Genomic DNA, 12,162 nt, shown 5'->3' with positions numbered 1-12,162 from the left:
GAGGCAACTCATTAACTGAATTTCGAACATCGACAACTGGATAACCAAATGTCAGAGCGACAAATGATTAACCAAGGAGGCAACTCATTAACTGAATTTCGAACATCGACAACTGGTTAACCAAGAGTCAGGGCGACAAATGATTAACCAAGGAGGCAACTCATTAACTGAATTTCGAACATCGACAACTGGGTAACCAAAAGACACAGGGACAAATGAGTAACCAAAGGGCCAACTCATTAACTGAAATTTCAAAGAGGCAACTCATTAACTGAAATTTTGAACATCGACAACTGGTTAACCAAATGTCAGAGCGACAAATGAGTAACCAAGCAGGCAACTGATTAACTGAAAACTTGTCATTCACATTTGGGACGGAATTCACGATGGGAATGTATTCGGCCCCCTTACCGGGCCTTGGGGTGCTGCTTTCCCGCTTGTGGACCCGAGTTGGGGTCGTCAAATGGCCTGGTGCATTGTTTGAAACACTGGTTAATGAGTTGTCAAGGTCGGAAATCATAGAACATAAGAGCAGCTCATTAACTGAAATTTTGAACATCGACAACTGGTTAACCAAAAGCCAGAGCGACAAATGATTAACCAAGGAGGCAACTCATTAACTGAATTTCGAACATCGACAACTGGTTAACCAAAAGACACAGGGACAAATGAGTAACCAAAGGGCCAACTCATTAACTGAAATTTCAAAGAGGCAACTCATTAACTGTAATTTTGAACATCGACAACTGGTTAACCAAAAGCCAGAGCGACAAATGATTAACCAAGGAGGCAACTCATTAACTGAATTTCGAACATCGACAACTGGATAACCAAATGTCAGAGCGACAAATGATTAACCAAGGAGGCAACTCAGTAACTGAATTTCGAACATCGACAACTGGTTAACCAAGAGTCAGGGCGACAAATGATTAACCAAGGAGGCAACTCATTAACTGAATTTCGAACATCGACAACTGGGTAACCAAAAGACACAGGGACAAATGAGTAACCAAAGGGCCAACTCATTAACTGAAATTTCAAAGAGGCTACTCATTAACTGAAATTTGAACATCGACAACTGGTTAACCAAATGTCAGAGCGACAAATGAGTAACCAAGCAGGCAACTGATTAACTGAAAACTTGTCATTCACATTTGGGACGGAATTCACGATGGGAATGTATTCGGCCCCCTTACCGGGCCTTGGGGTGCTGCTTTCCCGCTTGTGGAACCGAGTTGGGGTCGTCAAATGGCCTGGTGCATTGTTTGAAACACTGGTTAATGAGTTGTCAAGGTCGGAAATCATAGAACATAAGAGCAGCTCATTAACTGAAATTTTGAACATCGACAACTGGTTAACCAAAAGCCAGAGCGACAAATGATTAACCAAGGAGGCAACTCATTAACTGAATTTCGAACATCGACAACTGGTTAACCAAAAGACACAGGGACAAATGAGTAACCAAAGGGCCAACTCATTAACTGAAATTTCAAAGAGGCAACTCATTAACTGTAATTTTGAACATCGACAACTGGTTAACCAAAAGCCAGAGCGACAAATGATTAACCAAGGAGGCAACTCATTAACTGAATTTCGAACATCGACAACTGGATAACCAAATGTCAGAGCGACAAATGATTAACCAAGGAGGCAACTCAGTAACTGAATTTCGAACATCGACAACTGGTTAACCAAGAGTCAGGGCGACAAATGATTAACCAAGGAGGCAACTCATTAACTGAATTTCGAACATCGACAACTGGGTAACCAAAAGACACAGGGACAAATGAGTAACCAAAGGGCCAACTCATTAACTGAAATTTCAAAGAGGCTACTCATTAACTGAAATTTGAACATCGACAACTGGTTAACCAAATGTCAGAGCGACAAATGAGTAACCAAGCAGGCAACTGATTAACTGAAAACTTGTCATTCACATTTGGGACGGAATTCACGATGGGAATGTATTCGGCCCCCTTACCGGGCCTTGGGGTGCTGCTTTCCCGCTTGTGGAACCGAGTTGGGGTCGTCAAATGGCCTGGTGCATTGTTTGAAACACTGGTTAATGAGTTGTCAAGGTCGGAAATCATAGAACATAAGAGCAGCTCATTAACTGAAATTTTGAACATCGACAACTGGTTAACCAAAAGCCAGAGCGACAAATGATTAACCAAGGAGGCAACTCATTAACTGAATTTCGAACATCGACAACTGGTTAACCAAAAGACACAGGGACAAATGAGTAACCAAAGGGCCAACTCATTAACTGAAATTTCAAAGAGGCAACTCAATAACTGAAATTTTGAACATCGACAACTGGTTAACCAAAAGCCAGAGCGACAAATGATTAACCAAGGAGGCAACTCATTAACTGAATTTCGAACATCGACAACTGGGTAACCAAAAGACACAGGGACAAATGAGTAACCAAAGGGCCAACTCATTAACTGAAATTTCAAAGAGGCTACTCATTAACTGAAATTTGAACATCGACAACTGGTTAACCAAATGTCAGAGCGACAAATGAGTAACCAAGCAGGCAACTGATTAACTGAAAACTTGTCATTCACATTTGGGACGGAATTCACGATGGGAATGTATTCGGCCCCCTTACCGGGCCTTGGGGTGCTGCTTTCCCGCTTGTGGAACCGAGTTGGGGTCGTCAAATGGCCTGGTGCATTGTTTGAAACACTGGTTAATGAGTTGTCAAGGTAGGAAATCATAGAACATAAGAGCAGCTCATTAACTGAAATTTTGAACATCGACAACTGGTTAACCAAAAGCCAGAGCGACAAATGATTAACCAAGGAGGCAACTCATTAACTGAATTTCGAACATCGACAACTGGTTAACCAAAAGACACAGGGACAAATGAGTCACCAAAGGGCCAACTCATTAACTGAAATTTCAAAGAGGCAACTCATTAACTGAAATTTTGAACATCGACAACTGGTTAACCAAAAGCCAGAGCGACAAATGATTAACCAAGGAGGCAACTCATTAACTGAATTTCGAACATCGACAACTGGTTAACCAAATGTCAGAGCGACAAATGATTAACCAAGGAGGCAACTCATTAACTGAATTTCGAACATCGACAACTGGTTAACCAAGAGTCAGGGCGACAAATGATTAACCAAGGAGGCAACTCATTAACTGAATTTCGAACATCGACAACTGGGTAACCAAAAGACACAGGGACAAATGAGTAACCAAAGGGCTAACTCATTAACTGAAATTTCAAAGAGGCAACTCATTAACTGAAATTTTGAACATCGACAACTGGTTAACCAAATGTCAGAGCGACAAATGAGTAACCAAGCAGGCAACTGATTAACTGAAAACTTGTCATTCACATTTGGGACGGAATTCACGATGGGAATGTATTCGGCCCCCTTACCGGGCCTTGGGGTGCTGCTTTCCCGCTTGTGGAACCGAGTTGGGGTCGTCAAATGGCCTGGTGCATTGTTTGAAACACTGGTTAATGAGTTGTCAAGGTCGGAAATCATAGAACATAAGAGCAGCTCATTAACTGAAATTTTGAACATCGACAACTGGTTAACCAAAAGCCAGAGCGACAAATGATTAACCAAGGAGGCAACTCATTAACTGAATTTCGAACATCGACAACTGGTTAACCAAAAGACACAGGGACAAATGAGTAACCAAAGGGCCAACTCATTAACTGAAATTTCAAAGAGGCAACTCATTAACTGTAATTTTGAACATCGACAACTGGTTAACCAAAAGCCAGAGCGACAAATGATTAACCAAGGAGGCAACTCATTAACTGAATTTCGAACATCGACAACTGGTTAACCAAAAGACACAGGGACAAATGAGTAACCAAAGGGCCAACTCATTAACTGAAATTTCAAAGAGGCAACTCATTAACTGTAATTTTGAACATCGACAACTGGTTAACCAAAAGCCAGAGCGACAAATGATTAACCAAGGAGGCAACTCATTAACTGAATTTCGAACATCGACAACTGGTTAACCAAAAGACACAGGGACAAATGAGTAACCAAAGGGCCAACTCATTAACTGAAATTTCAAAGAGGCAACTCAGTAACTGTAATTTTGAACATCGACAACTGGTTAACCAAAAGCCAGAGCGACAAATGATTAACCAAGGAGGCAACTCATTAACTGAATTTCGAACATCGACAACTGGTTAACCAAAAGACACAGGGACAAATGAGTAACCAAAGGGCCAACTCATTAACTGAAATTTCAAAGAGGCAACTCATTAACTGTAATTTTGAACATCGACAACTGGTTAACCAAAAGCCAGAGCGACAAATGATTAACCAAGGAGGCAACTCATTAACTGAATTTCGAACATCGACAACTGGTTAACCAAAAGACACAGGGACAAATGAGTAACCAAAGGGCCAACTCATTAACTGAAATTTCAAAGAGGCAACTCATTAACTGTAATTTTGAACATCGACAACTGGTTAACCAAAAGCCAGAGCGACAAATGATTAACCAAGGAGGCAACTCATTAACTGAATTTCGAACATCGACAACTGGTTAACCAAAAGACACAGGGACAAATGAGTAACCAAAGGGCCAACTCATTAACTGAAATTTCAAAGAGGCAACTCATTAACTGAAATTTTGAACATCGACAACTGGCTAACCAAAAGCCAGAGCGACAAATGAATAACCAAGGAGGCAACTCATTAACTGAATTTCGAACATCGACAACTGGTTAACCAAAAGACACAGGGACAAATGATTAACCAAGGAGGCAACTCATTAACTGAATTTCGAACATCGACAACTGGTTAACCAAAAGACACAGGGACAAATGATTAACCAAGGAGGCAACTCATTAACTGAATTTCGAACATCGACAACTGGTTAACCAAATGTCAGAGCGACAAATGATTAACCAAGGAGGCAACTCATTAACTGAATTTCGAACATCGACAACTGGTTAACCAAAAGACACAGGGACAAATGAGTAACCAAAGGGCCAACTCATTAACTGAAATTTCAAAGAGGCAACTCATTAACTGAATTTCGAACATCGACAACTGGCTAACCAAATGTCAGAGCGACAAATGAGTAACCAAGCAGGCAACTGATTAACTGAAAACTTGTCATTCACATTTGGGACGGAATTCAGGATGGGAATGTATTCGGCCCCCTTACCGGGGCTTGGGGTGCTGCTTTCCCGCTTGTGGAACCGAGTTGGGGTCGTCAAATGGCCTGGTGCATTGTTTGAAACACTGGTTAATGAGTTGTCAAGGTCGGAAATCATAGAACATAAGAGCAGCTCATTAACTGAAATTTTGAACATCGACAACTGGTTAACCAAAAGCCAGAGCGACAAATGATTAACCAAGGAGGCAACTCATTAACTGAATTTCGAACATCGACAACTGGTTAACCAAGAGTCAGAGCGACAAATGATTAACCAAGGAGGCAACTCATTAACTGAATTTCGAACATCGACAACTGGGTAACCAAAAGACACAGGGACAAATGAGTAACCAAAGGGCCAACTCATTAACTGAAATTTCAAAGAGGCTACTCATTAACTGAAATTTGAACATCGACAACTGGTTAACCAAATGTCAGAGCGACAAATGAGTAACCAAGCAGGCAACTGATTAACTGAAAACTTGTCATTCACATTTGGGACGGAATTCACGATGGGAATGTATTCGGCCCCCTTACCGGGCCTTGGGGTGCTGCTTTCCCGCTTGTGGAACCGAGTTGGGGTCGTCAAATGGCCTGGTGCATTGTTTGAAACACTGGTTAATGAGTTGTCAAGGTAGGAAATCATAGAACATAAGAGCAGCTCATTAACTGAAATTTTGAACATCGACAACTGGTTAACCAAAAGCCAGAGCGACAAATGATTAACCAAGGAGGCAACTCATTAACTGAATTTCGAACATCGACAACTGGTTAACCAAAAGACACAGGGACAAATGAGTAACCAAAGGGCCAACTCATTAACTGAAATTTCAAAGAGGCAACTCATTAACTGAAATTTCGAACATCGACAACTGGTTAACCAAAAGCCAGAGCGACAAATGATTAACCAAGGAGGCAACTCATTAACTGAATTTCGAACATCGACAACTGGGTAACCAAAAGACACAGGGACAAATGAGTAACCAAAGGGCCAACTCATTAACTGAAATTTCAAAGAGGCTACTCATTAACTGAAATTTGAACATCGACAACTGGTTAACCAAATGTCAGAGCGACAAATGAGTAACCAAGCAGGCAACTGATTAACTGAAAACTTGTCATTCACATTTGGGACGGAATTCACGATGGGAATGTATTCGGCCCCCTTACCGGGCCTTGGGGTGCTGCTTTCCCGCTTGTGGAACCGAGTTGGGGTCGTCAAATGGCCTGGTGCATTGTTTGAAACACTGGTTAATGAGTTGTCAAGGTAGGAAATCATAGAACATAAGAGCAGCTCATTAACTGTAATTTTGAACATCGACAACTGGTTAACCAAAAGCCAGAGCGACAAATGATTAACCAAGGAGGCAACTCATTAACTGAATTTCGAACATCGACAACTGGTTAACCAAAAGACACAGGGACAAATGAGTCACCAAAGGGCCAACTCATTAACTGAAATTTCAAAGAGGCAACTCATTAACTGAAATTTTGAACATCGACAACTGGTTAACCAAAAGCCAGAGCGACAAATGATTAACCAAGGAGGCAACTCATTAACTGAATTTCGAACATCGACAACTGGTTAACCAAATGTCAGAGCGACAAATGATTAACCAAGGAGGCAACTCATTAACTGAATTTCGAACATCGACAACTGGTTAACCAAGAGTCAGGGCGACAAATGATTAACCAAGGAGGCAACTCATTAACTGAATTTCGAACATCGACAACTGGGTAACCAAAAGACACAGGGACAAATGAGTAACCAAAGGGCTAACTCATTAACTGAAATTTCAAAGAGGCAACTCATTAACTGAAATTTTGAACATCGACAACTGGTTAACCAAATGTCAGAGCGACAAATGAGTAACCAAGCAGGCAACTGATTAACTGAAAACTTGTCATTCACATTTGGGACGGAATTCACGATGGGAATGTATTCGGCCCCCTTACCGGGCCTTGGGGTGCTGCTTTCCCGCTTGTGGAACCGAGTTGGGGTCGTCAAATGGCCTGGTGCATTGTTTGAAACACTGGTTAATGAGTTGTCAAGGTCGGAAATCATAGAACATAAGAGCAGCTCATTAACTGAAATTTTGAACATCGACAACTGGTTAACCAAAAGCCAGAGCGACAAATGATTAACCAAGGAGGCAACTCATTAACTGAATTTCGAACATCGACAACTGGTTAACCAAAAGACACAGGGACAAATGAGTAACCAAAGGGCCAACTCATTAACTGAAATTTCAAAGAGGCAACTCATTAACTGTAATTTTGAACATCGACAACTGGTTAACCAAAAGCCAGAGCGACAAATGATTAACCAAGGAGGCAACTCATTAACTGAATTTCGAACATCGACAACTGGTTAACCAAAAGACACAGGGACAAATGAGTAACCAAAGGGCCAACTCATTAACTGAAATTTCAAAGAGGCAACTCATTAACTGTAATTTTGAACATCGACAACTGGTTAACCAAAAGCCAGAGCGACAAATGATTAACCAAGGAGGCAACTCATTAACTGAATTTCGAACATCGACAACTGGTTAACCAAAAGACACAGGGACAAATGAGTAACCAAAGGGCCAACTCATTAACTGAAATTTCAAAGAGGCAACTCAGTAACTGTAATTTTGAACATCGACAACTGGTTAACCAAAAGCCAGAGCGACAAATGATTAACCAAGGAGGCAACTCATTAACTGAATTTCGAACATCGACAACTGGTTAACCAAAAGACACAGGGACAAATGAGTAACCAAAGGGCCAACTCATTAACTGAAATTTCAAAGAGGCAACTCATTAACTGTAATTTTGAACATCGACAACTGGTTAACCAAAAGCCAGAGCGACAAATGATTAACCAAGGAGGCAACTCATTAACTGAATTTCGAACATCGACAACTGGTTAACCAAAAGACACAGGGACAAATGAGTAACCAAAGGGCCAACTCATTAACTGAAATTTCAAAGAGGCAACTCATTAACTGTAATTTTGAACATCGACAACTGGTTAACCAAAAGCCAGAGCGACAAATGATTAACCAAGGAGGCAACTCATTAACTGAATTTCGAACATCGACAACTGGTTAACCAAAAGACACAGGGACAAATGAGTAACCAAAGGGCCAACTCATTAACTGAAATTTCAAAGAGGCAACTCATTAACTGAAATTTTGAACATCGACAACTGGCTAACCAAAAGCCAGAGCGACAAATGAATAACCAAGGAGGCAACTCATTAACTGAATTTCGAACATCGACAACTGGTTAACCAAAAGACACAGGGACAAATGATTAACCAAGGAGGCAACTCATTAACTGAATTTCGAACATCGACAACTGGTTAACCAAAAGACACAGGGACAAATGAGTAACCAAGGAGGCAACTCATTAACTGAATTTCGAACATCGACAACTGGTTAACCAAATGTCAGAGCGACAAATGATTAACCAAGGAGGCAACTCATTAACTGAATTTCGAACATCGACAACTGGTTAACCAAAAGACACAGGGACAAATGAGTAACCAAAGGGCCAACTCATTAACTGAAATTTCAAAGAGGCAACTCATTAACTGAATTTCGAACATCGACAACTGGCTAACCAAATGTCAGAGCGACAAATGAGTAACCAAGCAGGCAACTGATTAACTGAAAACTTGTCATTCACATTTGGGACGGAATTCAGGATGGGAATGTATTCGGCCCCCTTACCGGGGCTTGGGGTGCTGCTTTCCCGCTTGTGGAACCGAGTTGGGGTCGTCAAATGGCCTGGTGCATTGTTTGAAACACTGGTTAATGAGTTGTCAAGGTCGGAAATCATAGAACATAAGAGCAGCTCATTAACTGAAATTTTGAACATCGACAACTGGTTAACCAAAAGCCAGAGCGACAAATGATTAACCAAGGAGGCAACTCATTAACTGAATTTCGAACATCGACAACTGGTTAACCAAGAGTCAGAGCGACAAATGATTAACCAAGGAGGCAACTCATTAACTGAATTTCGAACATCGACAACTGGGTAACCAAAAGACACAGGGACAAATGAGTAACCAAAGGGCCAACTCATTAACTGAAATTTCAAAGAGGCTACTCATTAACTGAAATTTGAACATCGACAACTGGTTAACCAAATGTCAGAGCGACAAATGAGTAACCAAGCAGGCAACTGATTAACTGAAAACTTGTCATTCACATTTGGGACGGAATTCACGATGGGAATGTATTCGGCCCCCTTACCGGGCCTTGGGGTGCTGCTTTCCCGCTTGTGGAACCGAGTTGGGGTCGTCAAATGGCCTGGTGCATTGTTTGAAACACTGGTTAATGAGTTGTCAAGGTAGGAAATCATAGAACATAAGAGCAGCTCATTAACTGAAATTTTGAACATCGACAACTGGTTAACCAAAAGCCAGAGCGACAAATGATTAACCAAGGAGGCAACTCATTAACTGAATTTCGAACATCGACAACTGGTTAACCAAAAGACACAGGGACAAATGAGTAACCAAAGGGCCAACTCATTAACTGAAATTTCAAAGAGGCAACTCATTAACTGAAATTTCGAACATCGACAACTGGTTAACCAAAAGCCAGAGCGACAAATGATTAACCAAGGAGGCAACTCATTAACTGAATTTCGAACATCGACAACTGGATAACCAAAAGACACAGGGACAAATGAGTAACCAAAGGGCCAACTCATTAACTGAAATTTCAAAGAGGCAACTCATTAACTGTAATTTTGAACATCGACAACTGGTTAACCAAAAGCCAGAGCGACAAATGAGTAACCAAGGAGGCAACTCATTAACTGAATTTCGAACATCGAAAACTGGCTAACCAAATGTCAGAGCGACAAATGATTAACCAAGGAGGCAACTCATTAACTGAATTTCGAACATCGACAACTGGTTAACCAAGAGTCAGAGCGACAAATGATTAACCAAGGAGGCAACTCATTAACTGAATTTCGAACATCGACAACTGGGTAACCAAAAGACACAGGGACAAATGAGTAACCAAAGGGCCAACTCATTAACTGAAATTTCAAAGAGGCAACTCATTAACTGAAATTTTGAACATCGACAACTGGTTAACCAAAAGCCAGAGCGACAAATGATTAACCAAGGAGGCAACTCATTAACTGAATTTCGAACATCGACAACTGGTTAACCAAAAGACACAGGGACAAATGAGTAACCAAAGGGCCAACTCATTAACTGAAATTTCAAAGAGGCAACTCATTAACTGTAATTTTGAACATCGACAACTGGTTAACCAAAAGCCAGAGCGACAAATGATTAACCAAGGAGGCAACTCATTAACTGAATTTCGAACATCGACAACTGGTTAACCAAAAGACACAGGGACAAATGAGTAACCAAAGGGCCAACTCATTAACTGAAATTTCAAAGAGGCAACTCATTAACTGTAATTTTGAACATCGACAACTGGTTAACCAAAAGCCAGAGCGACAAATGATTAACCAAGGAGGCAACTCATTAACTGAATTTCGAACATCGACAACTGGTTAACCAAAAGACACAGGGACAAATGAGTAACCAAAGGGCCAACTCATTAACTGAAATTTCAAAGAGGCAACTCAGTAACTGTAATTTTGAACATCGACAACTGGTTAACCAAAAGCCAGAGCGACAAATGATTAACCAAGGAGGCAACTCATTAACTGAATTTCGAACATCGACAACTGGTTAACCAAAAGACACAGGGACAAATGAGTAACCAAAGGGCCAACTCATTAACTGAAATTTCAAAGAGGCAACTCATTAACTGTAATTTTGAACATCGACAACTGGTTAACCAAAAGCCAGAGCGACAAATGATTAACCAAGGAGGCAACTCATTAACTGAATTTCGAACATCGACAACTGGTTAACCAAAAGACACAGGGACAAATGAGTAACCAAAGGGCCAACTCATTAACTGAAATTTCAAAGAGGCAACTCATTAACTGTAATTTTGAACATCGACAACTGGTTAACCAAAAGCCAGAGCGACAAATGATTAACCAAGGAGGCAACTCATTAACTGAATTTCGAACATCGACAACTGGTTAACCAAAAGACACAGGGACAAATGAGTAACCAAAGGGCCAACTCATTAACTGAAATTTCAAAGAGGCAACTCATTAACTGAAATTTTGAACATCGACAACTGGCTAACCAAAAGCCAGAGCGACAAATGAATAACCAAGGAGGCAACTCATTAACTGAATTTCGAACATCGACAACTGGTTAACCAAAAGACACAGGGACAAATGATTAACCAAGGAGGCAACTCATTAACTGAATTTCGAACATCGACAACTGGTTAACCAAAAGACACAGGGACAAATGATTAACCAAGGAGGCAACTCATTAACTGAATTTCGAACATCGACAACTGGTTAACCAAATGTCAGAGCGACAAATGATTAACCAAGGAGGCAACTCATTAACTGAATTTCGAACATCGACAACTGGTTAACCAAAAGACACAGGGACAAATGAGTAACCAAAGGGCCAACTCATTAACTGAAATTTCAAAGAGGCAACTCATTAACTGAATTTCGAACATCGACAACTGGCTAACCAAATGTCAGAGCGACAAATGAGTAACCAAGCAGGCAACTGATTAACTGAAAACTTGTCATTCACATTTGGGACGGAATTCAGGATGGGAATGTATTCGGCCCCCTTACCGGGGCTTGGGGTGCTGCTTTCCCGCTTGTGGAACCGAGTTGGGGTCGTCAAATGGCCTGGTGCATTGTTTGAAACACTGGTTAATGAGTTGTCAAGGTCGGAAATCATAGAACATAAGAGCAGCTCATTAACTGAAATTTTGAACATCGACAACTGGTTAACCAAAAGCCAGAGCGACAAATGATTAACCAAGGAGGCAACTCATTAACTGAATTTCGAACATCGACAACTGGTTAACCAAGAGTCAGAGCGACAAATGATTAACCAAGGAGGCAACTCATTAACTGAATTTC

Source organism: Somniosus microcephalus, chromosome 4 (assembly GCF_052327205.1).
Source record: "Somniosus microcephalus isolate GS21.2 chromosome 4, FLI_Smic_1.0, whole genome shotgun sequence".
Classification (NCBI taxonomy): domain Eukaryota; kingdom Metazoa; phylum Chordata; class Chondrichthyes; order Squaliformes; family Somniosidae; genus Somniosus; species Somniosus microcephalus.
Note: the sequence above shows the minus strand (reverse complement) of the source record.